The 20,521-nt window shown below is 38.5% G+C and overlaps 2 long non-coding RNA genes across 3 annotated transcripts in view; one reads left to right on the top strand and one right to left on the bottom strand.

Moving 5' to 3' along the window:
• LOC137228993 (uncharacterized) overlaps positions 1-20,521 on the bottom strand; it is a 359,733-nt gene that overhangs the window by 44,128 nt on the left and 295,084 nt on the right. The gene's annotated exons all lie outside the window — the stretch shown is intronic.
• The window catches only part of LOC137228994 (uncharacterized), a 34,283-nt gene continuing 23,866 nt past the window's right edge, over positions 10,105-20,521 (top strand). Inside the window, exon 1 of the long non-coding RNA XR_010945484.1 lies at positions 10,105-15,246. This is a non-coding gene — a long non-coding RNA (uncharacterized lncRNA). The remainder of the gene's footprint in view (positions 15,247-20,521) is intronic.

Here is a 20,521-nt window from a genome sequence, read left to right as displayed (position 1 = left end):
AAGTCAGAAGGTGCATACATTGCTTCTGCCCACATTCGGTACCCATGAACTTAGTCCTATGGTCACACCTGGCTGCCACCATCTGCCCAGCAACAATTCTATTTCTGTGGAAAAAGAAGAAACAGATTTTGGTGGGCAACTGAAAGGACCAAGAAAAAAATAAATATCACTTCTCTATTCTACTGGAATTTTGAAGCTATTGAGAAATAAGAAAAAAGTGTAAACAGGGAAAATGTCATCGTTACTAGAAACTATAACTTGGAAGAGTCAAATGGGGATTGACCACTCCATTCCCCAGTCTTGAATCCAGACCTTAAACTATTCTGGGATATTTTGAATGAGTAGAGCCAGCCTACTTTCCCATGTCACTGCCTCTTGCCATTCCAGAGAGAGAAAAAGGGAAAAAGAGACCAAATTCCTCATGCCCGGGCCACTGATAGGTGTGCTTCACATATGCGAGGAGAGTGGACAGTGGCTGTCACCCACCCAGGCTTTCTACCATGGGGAGAATTAAGGAATAAGGCAAGAGGCTAGGAGTGCTCATCCTTCCTCATGGAAACTCGAGCAACAGGAAAAAGATTTTCCTGGCCAAACATGACCACCATCACCACCATTATTATTATTATAAGGCAAACTAATTTGGTAAAAACTTCTCTTAAGGGCCCTGTCCACTGTCCATTATTTTGTTCAATGACACCAATGAGATGCAGAACTAAGCTAGAGTTTAGACTGAGAAAAAAGACTTGTCTCTTCTCTCAAAGTGCTGCGTGATTTCTTTCATTTACCTGTTTGCTCTGCCAGGAAGCACAGAATTCAGTTTTGTACTTAGTGCAACAATTTCCCTCTGCCTTTATGTCTGGCAAATTTTTTTATGCTTCTGCCTGACTACTCTTCCTGCTTCATCTGTTACTTCCCTCTAGACGTCACCACTTTTAAGTTTTCGTGTCAGCTGCCACAAATTCTTTTTAGGTAGGATATAAATTATCCTCATAAAGATGCAATCAGTAAATGCAGTGATGTAGGAAAAAATGTTGAAGAGAAACATGCTATCCATGAGTGCTTTTGGAGAAAGTGTTGGCCAATTAAACTTGGGAGCATTTACAGGAGAAAGATTGGCTCAGTATAGAAGCAGCCTTAAGATGAAGGAATGATGACTATGAATAATGGTTTCCATCTTGTCTGCCTTTCTGGAGCTGTGACATTTTTTCATGATCCTTCTCTCTGACACTGCTAACTTGAAATTATTTGCACTGTCCATGAAATCCTTTACTTTTTGACCCCTCTAATATTCCCCATTGAGGTTGTCATATCTTCAACTATTTCCTATCGTACAGATTATCTGCTTTCTTTTCTGGACCTGAGTAAAAAGGGCCCAGAGTGGGAACACTTGGGAGAACTGATGTGTGGATACATGCAAACCACCACCTTAACACTCCTACAAATAAGTAGGTGACACTGTAAGAAGCTTGTAAGTGCTTTCTTTTATAGGTGGAGTCCTATTGCAACTTGAGTCATTATTCACAGGCTGATGAGAAAACTCAAGTGATGCACTTAAAGATGCAAAAACTGAGGCCAAAGAGGCAAAGTGGCCTGTTCAGGTAACAGAGTCGGTAGTGGGTACAGGATCTAGACTTTGCACCTCTGAATTGAGAGCACTTACAAAAAGTAAATCTTCTAATGGCCACCATCCAAGCACTTTGCTGTGAGGCTGAAGCCAACCTATCTCATGAACTCTATATCTCCAGGAGGTGAATATAATTGCCCCAAATTTACACATGACGAAACTATTTTAAAAAGCAATCAAAACAACCAACATGGTGGCAGTAGATAAAATAATGCCCCATCCCCCACCAGCCCCCACCAAAGATGTGCATATTCTAATCCCCAGATTAGATGGCAAGAGGGTCTTCACAGATGTTACTAAGGGAAGGAGCTTGAGATGGAATGGTTATCCTCTATTACCTTGGTGGACCCATGTAATCACAAGAGGCCTTATAAGAAGAAGACAGGAGGGTCAGAGTCAAAGGAGGAGATGTGATGACAGGAGAGATGAGAGAGAGAAAGCAAGAGAAAGAGAGAGAGAAGATTTGAATATACTCTGCTGCTGGCCTTGAAGATGGAGGGCCACAGGCCAAGGAATGCAGGCAGCCTCTAAAAGCTGGAAAAGGCAAGGAAACCAATTCTCCCCTAGTGCCTTCAGAAGGAAGGCAGCCCGGCCAACACCTTGATTTTAGGGTTTCTGACTTCCAGTACTGTAAAATAATTAATTTGCATTGTTTTAAGCCACTAAGTTTGGGGTAATTTAGGAATTACCATCAATAGGAAACTAATACGTTGGTTATCGATTTTAAGAAGGCAAGGGAGGCATTTGGGGAAAAAAAACACTCCTCTGTTAAAATCATGTCTAGAGAAGAATAGAAGAGCCGTTCTCTGTACCTCTCCCTGACCATTCTGCAGGAGAGGACCAGGAAGGTCTGGCAGTGGTCCCCATCCCTCCACTCCACCCTTAGATACATCTGGGCCTGCAAAAGAACCTCCACTTTATAGATGAGAGTGGTGCCTTACGGGCGCCAGCCTTGCCTTGCCTTTGCAAAGAAATGTGGAAGAACACAGCCAATGCACAGTTTCATTACAACTTTGCCTTTTCCAGATGTTTAGCTCATGTCAGAAGCCAGGAAATACATTGCTTACAGCCCACATGTGTTTCTGAAGAAGGGTCCTGATAAATGTGTCTGGTCTTTGCAAAAAAACCCCAAAATTGGCCTGATTCCTAGGAGAAGAATGGTTTCACTACAGTAAGTTAGACATTACACAAGCAGTGTCAGTTATCCAGCTTGAAGTGTTTGTTCTTATTTTAAAATTAATAAAGCCTTTTTGAGCATGCTATTTGCAACTATGCATCTAAGCTTCTTGTATATGGGGAAGAACACATTTTTACGTAGACCTTGACAGTCTCACACTGGTGGGTCTAAGAAAAGACCATTAAAAGAGAATAAGTGACCCAGAAGTGTCAGAAAGCTTTTCTTTTCTGAACGCAGGGAAGCATATATCTGGTCAGTGCTTTATTTACCCAGAAATTTCACAACCATTATCAGAATCGATACCAACGACTATGCTACAATAAGGTGAGTTTTTATGGAAAAGGGAGACTCCAAGAAGATTATGCAACACCGTACAGCCAGTAACTGGGAGCATCAAAAACTGTGCTCAAGTCATCTGACCTCCAAGTTCAAAAACTTTTTTAAGGATATTTCAGGTTGGTCTTCAATAGGATACAACAGGAATTGCATCACTGGTTTAACTACATGCATCAAACAGTTAAAATTTCCCTTGAAGTTGAGATGCTACACTGTGGGTTCATCTTCAGATAGCAGGGCAGGAATACGTGTGTGGAATCTGTTGAGGAAAGACTGCTGAGGAATTCCTACAGTGGAGGAAATTGAAGCTAGAATATGAGATAATCAATGTTGTTCTACCTAAAATGCCCCTTATTGGTCTAGTAAATTAATATAACCAGATTTAAGAATCATCTGGTCATTTGACTGAGCAATCTTTTAGGAGGTTTCTCTGCTTGATTCAAGTGAGATATGAAACTGTTTCCCACTGAACATTCATATCAACTAGGATATGCAAGATGGCTCTTTGCTCTTAACAGAACTTCAGTGTTCCCAGAAAATTAACATGTGCCTCTACACAAAGGCCATTGACAAAATATAGTCTTACATTTGTGTACGTATCAAAGAAAAGTCCTAAGCTGCAAATTGGACTTTTAAAAATTTATGAGAATACCTCACTTGAAAAACAAAGAAAACAGACTCCCATATTTTTCCTGAATTCACAACCTACGGCATTTGAAAATTCATTTAAAAATCAAGTTACCAAACAGATTTTATAGTATAGAAAAGAATTTTGACTTCTGATTACCTTCCATGTTATAAACATCCAATATATACATTTTCATTAGCCTTTTGAGGTTCTGAGGAAGCCATATGTCCATTTAATACTTGTTTAAAGTAGATATACCAGAATCCTATTCTGGCTGTGGGTGTGCAAGAGTTTGAGTTAATGTCTACTGTTTTGTTTCCTAGGACATTCTTCACAGTGATGTTTTTTAAAGTGATTTTAATCTTAATAACACTGAGTCAATGTCATCAGAAACTATGAGATATTTTTCAGCGTCTGTTTTATAGAATATTAGTCATACCAAATGTTAACGTGGATTTGATGATCAAATAAGTTTGGGAAACACTAGGCAAAGAAAAGTTAATCAGATTCCTTTATTACAGGTCTCTAATGTATTACTGTGCTGTGTAGTATTGTGTAGTACTACCATGTAATACTACTACTAATTTTCCAAGAGATGGAACTGGTATGCAATATTTTCCAAACTTATTTGACACTGGAACCATTTTCAGACCTTACCACATTGCTCCTATGGCTCAGAGTCCTTATTTTACAGATATGCTTTGGAATACCTATGACGTACCCATCCACATTGAAATCATCTGCCACTTCTCTGCCTAAGCACCCAGATTCCTCCAATCCAGCTTCTCACTATGTGGAGGAGTTTAATGTTATTTTTATACCTCAAGTACCCACTGTAGGGGCTCCTCTCTATATCACCTATAAAAATATTGTAAGCTTTTCTTCTGATCAAGCTTGACCATCAAAAAACTCTGTAGTTTCGCCACATTATTTTGACTATATGCAGAAAGAGTTTCACCGAGTTTATTTTGGAAGGTTTTGATCTTAGTTTTCGTTGAGGGGTAGTAGGAAAAGCAGTCTTACGAGATATATTATGGCAATTACTGTAGAGATTGTATTTAAGTCCCTTTGCGAAGATCCATATGCGTTTTTTAGTATTAGAACTAGGAAAACAGCATGTTTTCTCCTCATCAAACTATACTTGAGTCTCTTTTTATTCTGAACACCAGGAAGCTTAAAGCCAAGTCAGGGCACAACTAGATCAAGGATTTATGCTCTTACAGACTGCACATTTGTGTTATATTTTCACCTCTCTCTAACTTGTGTTAACCTCCCCCTCTAATTTATATTTTCTCTGCTGTTATCTTGCTTTTTTTTTTCCTGTTCCTGCTATACTATTTTATATGTTCTCATTTTAATCAGATTTATTTTTTCTTTTTGGAATGATTTGATAAAAGAACAAAACAAAGAATGTAAAAAAAGAAAAAAAAGAACTCTGGTTCTAGTAATTCTTGATTACTAGAAGCAGTGATACCAGATATAACTGATACTGGGTGAGTACTTAACATTCATAGCTCAATTTGGAATACATGTCAACAAAGTTCATGGTAGCTAATTTTTTTCTGGTTTTATAATAGTGCTAGCATACACATTAAAGGAACCAAATTCTTCAATCCTCCTTAATTGCTTCAGTTAAAAATCCATGAGTATCTAAAGGTGTGACCAAGATAATTATGAACAGAGAGGTCAACCAAGATGGCAATATAGGAGGCTCCTGAATTCCCCTCCTATGTACACACTGAATCTATGGCTACACAAAGAGCAATTACCTCTGAAAGAAATCTGAAACTAGGGAACAATTCCTACACATCAAGCAAATTAGAAAATTGCCCACATCAAAATGGGTAGAAAAGGCTGAGATATACACATGCCATAAACTCCACCCCTGCACAGCAGCATACAATTGGAAGGGAACTCCTCATTTCCAGATTCTCCTTGAGGAGCAAAGGGTTTGCTCCAACATCTAATACCCAAACTTTTAAAACTCTCAGTGGAGGTATAGGCCCCTAAAACATCTATTTCTTAAAGCCAATGAGGCTTGTATCTGTAAGACTATAGCAGAAAAAGGAATAGTTGTTAACGGGTATGCAAGTGCTTGCAATAGAGCTATTCTCCCAGGGCTCAGTACAGAGGGAGCAAGCAAAATTGCCCAACTCCTAGTCTTTCCCCCAAAAGGAGTCCATCTGCATACTCTGAAAGCTGCTGCCTGAGGTTTAGGCCTTTTGATTTAGCACACATACAGGGGCTAGCTGGAAATTCCTGGAAACCAGGGAAACTAACAAACACCTTTCTCATTGACTCCTGGTAGCCTGCTCCAAGTCACCAATATCTTCCTGGAAGAAGCTTGTACATATGTCTGTGTCCCAGCTTTTGCAGCTGCTGCACAAGGGGCAAGTCCCTGGTATGTCTGGTGCTGACAGCCAGTGGGGCTTCCCTTCACAGGTCCAACAGGACTATGACAATTACAGGTAACCCCCGCAGCTATACACCTGGATCCAGTACAGAGGAAGCAGGAAGAAAAATACCCATCTCCGGTTTCTCTGTGAAACGGACTTAACTACATACATTCCCTTCCACCTAAGTTGGGTCCACATTCTAGACACTGAATGCGATCCTCTCTCTAGGGACACTGACAGGTCTTGGCACACCCTAAACTACTGTAAGTCACTAAGAACAAAGAGGGCAGCTTGGTCAATTACAAAGTCTTGAACGAAAACCAGGGTCTTAGGCTGGACTGATTGATGAGGTTCATCTCCTATATGAGAGCACTCTGTAAGGACTGGGAAATGTGGCTGCTCTATTTCATGCATAGAAAACAACACAGACAGTCAAGGAAAGTGAACAAAAAGGAATGTGTTTCAAATAAAAGAACAAGATAATTCTCCAGAAGCAGATCTTAATGACACAAACTTTAGTAATTAACCTGATAGAGAGTTCAAAATAATGCTGGTAGGGATGCTCATCAAGGTCAGGAGAGCAATGCATGAACAAAGGAAGAATTTCAACAAAGAGAAAGAAAATATTAAAAAATACCAAAGAGAAATCACAGAGCAGAATGATATAATAATTGAACTGAAAAATTCAATAGAGAGGTTTAACAGCAGACTAGATCAACCAAAAGAGAAGATCAGCAAACTAAAAGACAAGGCAGTTAATTCATCCAATTGAGGAGTGAAAGGAAAAATGAATGAAAAAAAATGGAGATAGCTTAAAGGACTTATGGGACACCATCAAGCAGCCAATATTCAAACTATAAGGGATCCCAGAAGTAGAGAGAAAGGAGCAGAAAGCTTATTCAAAGAAATAATGACTGAAAATTTCCCTAACCTAGATAAATAAACAGACTTTCAGATGCAGAAAACCAACAGAATTTCAAATAAGGGGAATCCAAAGAGAGCCACACCGAGATACACCATAATTAAGTTGTCAAAAGTTAAAAACAAGAAAAAAACCTTAAAAGCAGCAAGAGAAAAGCAACTTTTTACATACAAGGGAACCCTATCATCAGAATTTTTAGCAGAAACTTTGCAAGCCAGAAGGGAGGGGCATGATTTAGTCAAAATGCTGAAAGAAAAAAACTGCCAATGAGAATACTCCACTGCAAAAGTATCTTTCAGAATTGAAGGAAAAATAGTTTTCCAAGCAAACACAAGCTAAAGGAGTTTAATACCACGAGACCAGCCTTACAAGAAAAGTTAACGGGGATTCTTCAGCTGAAACAAAAGGATGTTAATTAGTAACATGAAAACAGATGATAGTATAAAACTCATTGGTAAAAGTAAATATATAATTAAATTCAGAATACTTTAATGTGGTAAAGGAGGTGGGTAAATCACTTATAACTCTAGTATAAAGAGCAAAAGACAAGCGTATTAAAATAACTTAATTACAATAATTTGTTAATGGACAAAGTAAAAATTCGTAAATTTTGACACCAAAACACAAAATGCAAGGAGGGAGAGTTAAAATTTAGAGCTTTTGTGTGCATTTGAAGTTGTTATCAGCTTAAAATAGACTGTTACAAATATAACATGTTTTATGTAAGCTTCATGATAACCACAAAGCAAAACCTTATAGTAGATACACAGATGATAAAGAAAAAGGATTCTAAGCATATCACTACAGAAAATCATCAAGTCACAAAGGAAGAGAACAAAAGAGGAAGAAAAGAAGAGAGGATGTATAGAACAACCAGAAAACAATTGACAAAATGGCAATAGTAAGTCCATACCTGTCAATAATTACTTTAAATAGAAATGAACTAAATTCTCCAATCAAGAGACATAGAGTGACAGAATGGTTACAAAAATCAAGACCCAACTACATACTGTCTACAGGTGACTCACTTTAGCTTTAAGGGCACACATAGGCTGAAACTGAAGGGATGGAAAAATATATTCCATGCAGATGGAAGCAGAAAGAAACAGGGGTAGCTATACTTGTATCAGACAAAACAGACTTTTAACCAAAAAAACTGTAACAAGAGACAAAGAAGGTTATTATATAATTATAAAGGGGTCCATTCATCTGGAGGACATTACATTAATATTCATGCACCCAACAGAGGAACACCTAAATATTTAAAGCAAATATTAACTTATCTGAAGAGAGAGATAAATTTCAATACAATCATATTAGGGGACTTCAATATCCCACTTTCAACAGCAAATGGATCACATAGACTGAAAATCAATAAGAAAATGAACCCAAGCTATGTTAGAGCAGATGGACCTAACAGACATTTATAGTACATTCCATTCAAAAGCCACAGAACACATTCTTCTCAGTCTTAATAAATTTAAGGAGATTGAAACCATATCAAGTATCTTTTCTAACCACAATGGTAAGAAACTAGAAGTCACAAGAAGAAAACTGGAAAATTTACAAATATGTGGACATTAAACAATACACTTCTGAACAATCAATGGGTTAAAGATGAAATCAAAGTGCAATAAAAATATCTTGAAATAACTGAAAATGAAAGCACAATATACCAAAGTCATGCTATGCAGCAAGAGTAGTTCTTTGAGAAAATTCATAGAGATAAATGCCTAGATTAAGAAACAAGAAAGATCTCAAATAAACAACCTAAGTTTACGACATAAGGAACTAGAAAAAAAGAAGAACTAAGCCCAAAGTCAATAGAAGGAAAGAAAGACAAAGATAAGAGTGTAAATAAATGAAACAGAGACTAAAAAGACAATAGGAAGGATCAATGAAACTAAGAGTTGGTTCTTTGAAAGGATAAACAAAATTTCCAAGCCTTTAGCCAGACTAACCAAGACAAAAAAAGAGAGGACTCAAACAAAATTAGACATGAAAGAGGGGACATTATAACTGATACCACAGAAATACAAAGAATCATAAGAGACTACTATGAACAATTATATGCCAACAAATTGGACAACCTATAAGCAATGCATATATTCTTAGAAACATACAAATTACCAAGACTGATTCATGAAGATATTGAAAATCTGAACAGACTAATTGCTATAAGGAGGCTAAATCTGTAATCAAAAACTTTCCAACAAATAACCATCCAACAGATAGATTCACTGGTCAATTTTACCAAACGTTTAAAAAAGAATTAATAGCTATCCTTCTCAAACTATTCCAAAAAAATAGGAGAGGAGAGAAGACTTCCAAACTCATTTTACGGGGGTAGCATTAACCTCATACCAAAACCAAAGACACTTCAAGAAAATAAAATTACAGGCCAATGTCTCCAATAAACATAGATGCAAAAATCATCATCAAAATATTAGCAAACTGAATTTGACAATACATTAAAAGGATGACATGCCATAATCAAGTGGAATTTACTCCAGAAATGCAAGGATGGTTCAACATGCACAAATCAACTATTGTGATACACATTAACAAAATGGAGAATAAAAATCATATAATCATCTCAATCAACACAGAGAAAGCATTTCATAAAATTCAAAATCTTTTCACAATGAAATATCTCAAGAATCTTGCTAGAGAGGGGATGTACCTCAACATAATAAAGGCCATATATGACAAGCCCACAGCTAATATTATACTCAATGGTTAAAAGCTGAAACTTTTTCTCTAAGATCTGGAACAAGACAAGGATGTTCACTCTTGTTACTTCTATTCAACATAGTACTGCAAGTCCTAGCCAGAGCACTCAGGCAAAAAAAAAAAAAAAAAAAAAAAAGCCATCCAAATCAGAAAGGATAAAATAAAATTTTCTGTATTTACAGATGATGTGATATTACATAAAGAACATTCAAAAGACTCCACCAAATAATGGTTAGAACTAATAAATGAATTTAGTGAAGTTGCAGGATACAAATTCAATATACAAAAACCAGTTGTGTTTGTGCATACTAACAATGAATTATCAGGAAGAGAATTTAAGAAAACAGTCCCACTTATAATAGCATCACACACACACAAAAAGAAATACACTACCTAGGAATAAATTTAACCAAGGTGGTTAAAGATCTATACACTAGAAACTATAAGATATTGATGAAAAAAATTGACAAAGACACAAATAAGTAGAAAGATATTCTGTGCTCATGGATTGGAAGAATATTGTTAAAAAGTCCATACTACCCAAAGCAACCTCCAGATTCAATGCAATATCTATCAACATTCAAATGGCATTTTTCACAGAAATAGAAAAAAACAACCATCAAATATATATGGAACCACAAGAGACCCCAGATAGCCAAAGCAATCCTGGGAACTAAATACAAAGCTGGAGGCATCACACTCCCTGATTTCAAACTACATTATAAAGCTATTGTAACGAAAACAGTATGGTATTGGTATAAAACCAGCCATACAGATGAATGGAACAGGATAGACAGCCCAGAAATAAACCCTTGCATATATGGTCAACTAATATTTTACAAGGGATCCAAAACACTCAATGGGGAAAGAATAGTCTCTTCAATACATGGTGCTGGGAAAACTGGACAACCACATGCAAAAGAATGAAACTGGATCCCTATCCTACACCATACACAAAAAACAACTCAAAATGGATTCAAGACTTGAAATTAAGATCTGAAACCTTTAAAATCCTAAAAGAAAACACAAGTGGTAAGCCCCTTGACTTTGGCCTTGGCAATGATTTTTTGGGTTTGAAACGAAAAGCCAAGGCAACAAAAGTAAAAATCAACAAGTGGGACTGTAGCAAACCAAAAAGCTTCTGCTCAGCAAAGGAAACAATCAACAAAAAGAAAAGGCAAACCCCATATCCAGTAAAAGGTTGATATCCGAACTATACAAGGAACACACACAAACCAGTAGTGAAAAAACCAAATTACTCGATTAAAAAATGGAGAAAGGACCTGAATAGATGTTTTTTCCTAAGACGTACAAATGACCAATATGCACATGAAAAGATGCTCAACATCACTAATCATCATGGAGATGCAAATCAAAACCACAATGAGATATCACTGCACACCTTTTAGGATAGTTGTTATCAAAAAGATATAAAAAATTCTGGCAAGGATGTGGAGAAAAGGGAATCCTTTATACGGTTATTGGGAATGTAAACTGGTACAGCTATTATGGAAAATAGTATGAGGTTCCTCAAGAAAACCAGAACAACCATAGTATCCAGCAAGCCCACTCGTGGGTATTTATCCAAAGGATATGAGACCATTATCTCAAAGAGATATCCATACTCCCTTGTTCACTGCAGCATTGATCACAATAGCCCAGGTATGGAAACAACCTGTGTTCATTGACAAATTTATGGATCAAGAAAATGTGGTATATACATACAATGGAATATTATTCAGCCTTAAAAAAAAAGAAAATCTTGTCATTTGCAACAACATGGATGAACCTGGGGGGTATTATGCTAAGTTCAAGCCAGACAGAGAAAGACAAAAACTGCATGACAGCACTTAAATGTTGAAGAAAAAGAGAAAGAAAGAGAAAGAGAAAAGGAAAGAGAGAGAAAGAAAGAAAGAAAAAGAGAAAGAAAGAAAGAGAGAAAGAGAGAGAAAGAGGGAGAGAGAAAGAGAAAAGGAAAGAGCGAGAAAGAAAGAGAGAAAGAAAAAGAAAAAGAGAGAGAGAGAGAGAGAAAGAGGGAGAGAGGAGAGAAAGAAAGAGAGAGACAGGGAGAGGGAGGGAGGGAGGAAGAAGAGAGTAGAAAAGAGGTTGCCAATGGATGAGGTATGGGGGAAATAAGGAGGGGTTGGTTAAAGGGTACAAAATTTCAGCTATAAGAAGAATAAGGTCTAAGGATCTAATGTATAACATGATGGCTATTGTTGATAATTCTGCATGGTGTAATCGCTATTTGCTAAGAGAGTAGAACTTAAATGGTCTCACTACAAAAAAGGAAGGGGGGTAAATATGGCCATGTTAATTAATTTGGGGGAAATCTTTCCCCTCTCTCTCTCTCTCTATATATATATATATACACACACACACACACATATATATATGTATATATATATATCTCAAATCCTAATATTGTACACTATAAATATCTTAAAATTTTATTTGTAAATTATACCTCAAAAAAGCTATGATGAAAAGATAGGTGTGAATGGTAGAAGCTAACCTTTTGAGGCAGGCATAGAGTCTCTCTAGCAGCTTTAAAAAAATGCCCATCTTATCTTGATGCGGAGCAGGGTTTCTCACTCATGGTACTATTGACATTCTGGGACAATTCTTCCTTGTGGGAAGGGCTGGCCTGTGTGTTGCACGATGCTTAGCAGCATTCCTGGCCTCTACTCACTAGATGACAGTAACAGTCCCACCTCCAGGTGTGAAAACCAAAAATGTCTCCAGATATTGCCAAATGCCTCTAGGGATTGGGCGGTGGGGAGGGAGGGAAACACCCTTGGTTCAAAACCACTAATAGAAGAAGGAGGATTTCCAAAAGGACAGTTTTTTGTGTTGGAGACGGTCCAGGAAATGAAATTAAATGGCGGTTTCTGAGAGGTCCTACCTGATTCATATCTTTCTCTTTCCCAACAGCACCCCTGAAATTAGTGAATAGCTGTGTGGTACCTAGCTGTAACAGATCATCTAGCAGAGAGTGTCAGTCAGAAGGGAGCCAATTATTCACACAGAGACCAAGAAGAGAGGCCTTTGAGACAATAAATTATGCACAATGAGTAAGGGTTGATAGGATGTTCATTACAAAACAGTGGTGGGATTGGTAATATTATATAATAAAAAATTGTTCATCTTTATTATTTGTTTCAGATTATAGATGTAAAAATCCAAATATTAACTATGTTTGCAAAAGTAGTTCCTGCTACTGCATAATATTTAGAGTAAAGGAATGCATAAAACAGAAAGTGAAAGTTTCATCTCTCCAAACCATTCTCCAGAGGGTGTCATTTTTAATGGCCTGCTGCACGGATGTATATATTTTCATACTCTATATGCAACCATTTCAGTGTTTCGTGTGTGTGCGTGGGTGTATGAAGCTTTTTCACTTACCACATTTTCTACTGAATGATTGTATATAAAACTCAATTTTTCCTCACTAGGAATTTGGGTAGTGATTTACTATATGCATATGCCACGAATTATTCAATCTCCCCCCTATTAATGGAACTTCAGGTTTACAATTTTTTGTAACTATTTTACAAACAAAGAAGAAATAATCATCTTTCTATGTACATCTTCATACACTTTTGGAGATACTTCTGTTTGATAAATTCTTAGTACAGTGAAGTATATGTACATTGAAAATATTTTAAGATAACAGCCAAATTGCCCTCTGAAAAGATTGTATCAATGTAAATCCTGCTACAGTGTTTAAAAATGCACCAAGTATTAATAATCATTTTATAATTTTTACCATTTTGATAGAAGGCAGACTGGGTTGTGTCAAGGAATGAAAGAAAGATACATTTTTTTCTTCTTGAGGCATGGAAGAGCTGGCCTTTTCTAAGGTCTGACCTCCTTCTCATGAGACAGTGGAAGTGGACTAACTCCATCTGTGGAGACCCCACTGGCCTGGGCAGGAAGCTGCACATGGATGGGCTGCAAGGCCAGGCAGACGGTGTGTGAGCAGACAGGAGGACCCCTGCTAGGTCTGCAGTAGCCACAGTCCAGATGCCATCCCAGGCCTCCCACCTCGTCACCTGCCAAGGCACCAGCCTGTGAGTTCTTAACCTTGGGAGAGGACACTGAAACTGAATGTTTTGCTCATCCGATGGTTGGCAGCTGGGCCCAGTTCTAATTTAATTTGGGAAGTGCAGAAACGTGATATTATTTTCAACTCTCTATTGTAGAGCAGTTTACACTGGCTAACTAGACAATAATAAACTATTATATTTTTTCTATGTTCTGGTTTATAGTAAAAATAAATCTCACTTTTCCACTTAATTATTCCATCGTTTCCAGAGGAAAAAGAACTGCAACGGTCCCTCCTGTGCTTCAGAGGTACGGTGGTGTCTGGGATTGGGCTGGCGTTTGTGATCTTGTGGTCTCTTGAATTGTACAAAACAAAAAAAGCCAAAGTGCCGTCTCCCGAAATCACACTCCAGAGGTAGCTCTTGAAAGAAGCTGAACTGCAGACACTTTTCATCTTTGTGAGTTGTGCTGAAAGATCTTCCTCCACCCAGGCTTTCTGTTTTCAAATGGTGCAGACTGCAAGAAAGGAGCTGGGTGACCTCTGCTTTGGGATTTAAGTGGGGTGATTCGGAGCAGGTAGACATTGCCCAGGGGCCCACGTGGCACACCCAGGTAGAGCCTGCTTGTACGCACAAGGCTGGTGCTTGGTCCATTGACACAGGATGCTCATTTAACCAGGGAGGCAAGGAATGCTCCTGCAAAGAGCAGATCCAAGTGTCAGTCAAGGGGCAGCCCCTGACTTCAGTAGGTTCAGTTTCCAAGTTGAGGGTGGAATATTTTGCATAAAAATTCAGTGACTATTAATTGACAAGGGTCTATGCCTATGTGCATCTATGGTATGTATTGGCCACAGACCTTCTCTTTCTTAAGTTTACATTCACCAGGATAACTCAGGCAGTTATAAATGATGTTTACACTGGAGAAAAAAAAATCTATTTCTGACAACGTGAGAAGTGGAAAAGAACTCAGAGATCCTCTCATCGTCACACCCTCTTTTCAAAAATGAGATTACTGAAGCCCAAAAGGTGAACCAATTTGCCCAATACAACAGAACTAGTCATAAACAAATGCCCATATACTTTGAAAAAGAGTAAAATGCATTTTATTCACAGGCTCAAAAATTAGGGCTTGATTACCATAGAATGAAGATCATCTAGCAGCGCTTCTTGATCTTGAACACGCATAGCTATCTACCCCCCCACCTCACTCCCATCTTGTTACAATGCAGATTCAGATGCAGCAGGTCAAGTCTGGGCCTGAGATTCTGCACTGCTAACAAGCTCCCAGGTGGCACCCACGTTGCTGGCCTCTACTTTTGAATATCAAGTGTTTATAGGCAACGCCCTGGCCTTGTGTGGATGGACCTCAGCCTCCAGCAGAAAGGTATGCAAGACTTCCCACTGAGAATTCATTCTCTCCTGGTAAGGTAAGGAGTTCTCATCAGAAAAGTACTTTGCTGTGCCTACGGCGAACAGAATTTCTTGTGAGGGCTCCTTTCAGAAAAAAAAGTAAAACTAAGAGGATGGATGAATTTACATGTCTCCTATTTGTGTAAGTACGCAAATTGCATTTCTTAGTATCCTTAGCACAGTAGGCTCGTAATTCAGAAAGTGCACGCCTGTGTCTCCCACTCACTCAGAGCAGGCTCTGCTTCCTCTTAAGTAATAATCAACATTGCAAAATTGCAGGTAGGCAACTAGCAAAATGTTCCCAGGAAACACAACTGCTGGCTTTCGCTCATAACAAGTTCCCCTCCCTAACCCACTCTGTTCTCTCCTGCGGGCTCTCATTCACGGGTTTCTCAACTTCAGCACTAATGCCGTCTGGGGACTGGGCGTTCTTAGCTGTGGGGAGCTGTCCCGTGCACTGTAGGGTGCTTAGCAGCACCTCCGGGCTGTGGTCATGTCTTAGTTTAGGCTGCTATAACAGAATACGCTAGAACGGGTGGCTGAAACACGGTGCACTTATTTCTCATAGTTCTGGGGGGTTGGAAGACCACAACCAGGGGGCCAGCATGATTGAGTTCTTGGTAGAGGCCTTCTTCCTGGTTTAGAGAGAGGCGTCTTCTCAGATCTTCACTTAGTGAAAGCAGATAAAGAGCTAGCTCTCTTCCTCTTTTTATAAGGACAGTAATTTCATCATAGGGGTTCATGACCTAATTACCTCCCAAAGGCCCCATCTCCAAATACCATCACATTAGGTATGTGAATGAATAAGGCATGTGAACATATGAATTTGGTGGGGGGGGGGCACTAACAGTCCATTACAACCCACTAGATGCCAGTAGCACCACACCACCAGTTGCGACAACCAGAAATGTCTCCAGAAATTACCAAATGTTCCGTAGGAGGCAAGATCACCCATAGCTGGAAACCACTGCTTTAACGAGTAACAGTACTACGTTGGAAAAGACAACTAGCTTAAAACATAAAATTATACAATTTTACATCTGAAAGGAATCTTACAGCTCTTCCTGCATCTTGGGGTCACACACTGAACTTAAGTCAGAAGCATGGTTATCACTATTGGACATGTTTCTTTCTGTTCAAACAGTGAAGTCAAGGTGTTATCGATATTGCATTTTTCAATGGTACAAACTTCAATGAAGCAAAATCTCAGATTCCAGATCAAGATGGAGTCTTTGCTGACGTGGTAGGTAGTGGGGAGGAGTCAATACTTTTCTCCACTGTCATCAGTACAAGCTTAGAAAAGGCGAGACCAGAGCTGTACGGGGGCGCCAACATGTCCCCAGATCAGGGACTATTCAGCTGGGGTGCGAAACGTCTTCCGTCTTCTATAAGGTGCAAATGTACAAACATTACTTCAAGAAAACATTCCTCACCCTCTGCGCGCAGCTCCTCAGCCCTCTCGTTAGCTAGCTAACTTCTGGAGCAGCTGTGTTTATACTTAGCCACAGTAGGTCAGCTTACAACATGCACCACAGGATTCCGAGAGAGGTTTTCTCGCTGCAGTACTAGTGACAAATGTTTTACTAATACTCTATTGACGAAAGAGAGAGCAAGAGAGAGCAGTTAATCAGACGTTCGCCTTTTGGCAAATGCGGAACAATGGTCTACTAAAAGAACCACTTGTTCTTAGATTTGTTAGCTCCCTGTTAAGAGAGCTCTGAAGTAAAACACATATGTTAAGTATTTAAAAACTCATTTCATGTTCATGGCTTCTCTAACATTCTGAAAACGTGATGGCCTAGAAGTGTGTCAGTGTCAACACAAGTTATTTATGGTAGATAATGTTAATAGCTTAAGGCCCTGGCACAGGGCCAGATTAAAGGGGCCCTATATTTCCCCTCTCCTCTACTGAAAAGAAAAAGGAAAAAGGCTGGTCTCTCCCTCAGCTCTAAGCTGGGGGATGACATTCATCGCCTTCCAATAAACAGTCTGCTGCCCGGCAGCTTTCACGCCATCTCTATTCGCACTCAACTAACATTACTTATACACCTACCATGTGCCAGATGCTAATCTAGGCACCTCCACAAAATTTATCTTCATGTTTACAACTCAATACATTTGGGCGCTATCGGGGAACAAAAGGAAAGCATTAAGGCTAATAATGTCAAACATGTTTTAGAGTTCTCTGTGCTCAAAAAAATTACTTTCATTTTTAAAAAATTTCTAATTTTATCTTTATTTATCACTTCCTTGCTTGCTTGATTCCTTTATGCAGTAGATGTGCTCCCAAAATTGGGAAGCAAATTGCAATTTTCTAAGTTGACTCACTTTTGAAAAGTTTTAGTATGGCTCAATATTTAAGACTGATGAAATAAACCTGCCTTTGATTAAACAAGACATCCTTTGGGAAAATGATGAGCCACCCTTTATCTGATTTTTATTTTATTTTTTTTGGAATCATAATAACGAGTTTTATCTATTTATTTACTTATTCATTCATTCCTTCTTCATATTAAATATTTTCCCTTCCAGTTATACTGAGATATAACTGACATACAGCACTGTATAAGTTTAAGGTGTACAACAGAATGATTTGACTTACATACAACATGAAAGGATTACCACAGTAAGTTTAGTGAATACCCATCGTCTTATACAGATACAAAATTAAAGAAAAAATATTTTTTCTTGTGATGAGGACTCTTGGGATTTACTCTCTTAACAATTTTCTTATATAACATACAGAAGTGTTCATTGTATTAATCATGTTTATACATAAAACCCTAGTATTTCTTTTTTTCTGATTTTTAATTCTGAACTTTTAAAAGTTTTCTCAAAGATGGACATTATACTATTTTCTCAAGTCATCAATGAAATCTAAACCAACAACAGATTATGTTTTTACAGTGATGAAGTAGATGGTGTAGGAATCAATTATTAACACCAATATTCAGACCAATCTAACGGAAGGTATAGCTGTGTGTCCTGCATGTTTTTTGTTAGTTTCCTATTACTGCTATAACAAATTGCCATAAGCTTAATGGCTTAAAACACCACAAATTTATTATCCTATCGTTCTAGAGGTCACAGATCTAAAAATCAGTCTCACTGGGCTAAAGCCAAGGTGTGGACAGGGCTGGTTGCTTCTGGAACAGGAGAAGAAACGATTTTCTTGCCTTTGTCAATTTCTAGTGGCTACCTGCATTCTTTGGTTCATGATTTCTTCACATCACTCCAACCTCTTGCTTCTTACTACTATTCCTCTGATCTGCCTGCCTCTTATAAGGACTCTCATGATTACACTGGGCCCACCGATAATCCAGGCTAATTTCCCCATCCCAAGATCCTTAATTTAATCACACCTACAAAGTCTCTTATCATGTAAAGTAACATATTCACAGGTTCTGGGGATTAGAGTTTGGGCATTTGGGGGGGCTATTATTCATTTTATCACAATGCTGAAACAAACTTCAAACTAAACTTAGTTAAGAATTGGTAGGCATCCAACTAATTACCTAAACCGGTTTAAGTAAATAAGAAATAGGTCTGGAAAAAATTCACTGAGTGATTAATTTTAATCCAGTGTACATCTGGGACTTTTCAATGTTGTATTAAACCCAGGAGTGAGGCTTCCTGAGAAGATTATTGAGACGCCCTGTAACTGTGGCTTGTTCCATGGAAATGAAATGAAAACTAAAAAATGATCCAAAAACGCAGAACTTGGCTCCATTTATAAAACACATTGCTAAGTAACAATACCATACAACCTTGGCTTTGAGTTGTTTTCTAGATAGATTAGTTTGATTTGAACCATTCTTTTTACCCAGACCCCGTTTATAACCAATGCTATACATTTCTGAAAAAAAAGTTTGGAATTAGAGTACAGTGCAGATATCTTTTCACTAAGTACTCTGCTCTGATTACCTGAGTGAGCTGCTTAGACATTTTGCTTGCTAAGAAAGTGTACTTTAAAGAAGTCAGTTCTATTATCTTCCAATAGATGTAAAAAATCATCATAAACTATGGGACATCAGCTGTACTAGTTCAACAAATATTTAAATACTTCCTATTAAGGTAGGCATTATGTACTTTGAGGGAGACATAAAGATAGATTTTATTCTTGAGTCTAAAAGCACCTGTGGGGTGTTGGTCTCCTCCTCTGGATTCTGAGCAGGTTTGTGTCTGCTTCAGTCAACAGAGTTCAGCAGAAGCGATACAGAGTGACTATCCACAGCAGGAAAGGTCACTGAACATCAGGTAGAACTTTTGCTCTCAGAGCCCTGAGCTACCACGTAAGGCAGAGCTGCAAAGGTGTGAGGAAGCCCAGGCCACAAGGATAGCCCACGTGTAAGGTACCAGTGATGGTCCCAGCTGCAGCTAGCCTTCACATCATTCCAGCCCAGGCCCCAGAGACCTGAGGGAAGAAGCCTCCAGATGATTTCTGCCCACTGCCATTCAAGTCACCTGCAGCGGTTTGAGCCCATACGATGGAGCCATCCCTGTCCAGATCCCTGACCCATCAAATCTGAGGGGGTCATGAGACGGTGGTGTAAATTTTTTTTTGAATTTTATTTATTTTTTATACAGCAGGTTCTTATTAGTTATCTATTTTATACATATTAGTGTATACATGTCAATCCCAATCTCCCAGTTCATCACACCACCACCACCACCACTTTCCCCCCTTGGTACCCATACATTTGTTTCTCTACATCTGTGTGTCTATTTCTGCCCTGCAAACCGGTTCATCTGTACCATTCTTCTAGGTCCCACATATATGCGTTAATATACGATATTTGTTTTTCTGATTTACTTCACTCTGTATGACAGTCTCTAGATCCATCTACCTCTCTGCAAATGACCCAATTTCGTTTTTTTTATGGCTGAGTAATATTCCATTGTATATATGTACACATCTTCTTTATCCATTCGTCTGTCGGTGAGCATTTAGGTTGCTTCCATGACCTGGCTATTTTAAATAGTGCTACAATGAACACTGTGGTACATGACTCTTTTTGAATTATGGTGTTCTCAGGGTATATGCCCAGTAGTGGGATTGCTGGGTCATATGGTAGTTCTAGTTTTAGTTTCTCAAGGACCCTCCATACTGTTCTCCACAGTGACTGTATCAATTTACATTCCCACCAACAGTGCAAGAGGGTTCCCTTTTTTTCTGCACACCCTCTCCAGCATTTGTTGTTTGTAGATTTTCTGACGATGCCCATTCTGACTGGTGTGAGATGATACCT

Source organism: Pseudorca crassidens, chromosome 8, assembly GCF_039906515.1.
Source record: "Pseudorca crassidens isolate mPseCra1 chromosome 8, mPseCra1.hap1, whole genome shotgun sequence".
NCBI lineage: Eukaryota > Metazoa > Chordata > Mammalia > Artiodactyla > Delphinidae > Pseudorca > Pseudorca crassidens.
The sequence above is the reverse complement of the archived record's forward strand: the minus strand, read 5'-3'. Positions and strand labels throughout refer to the sequence as shown.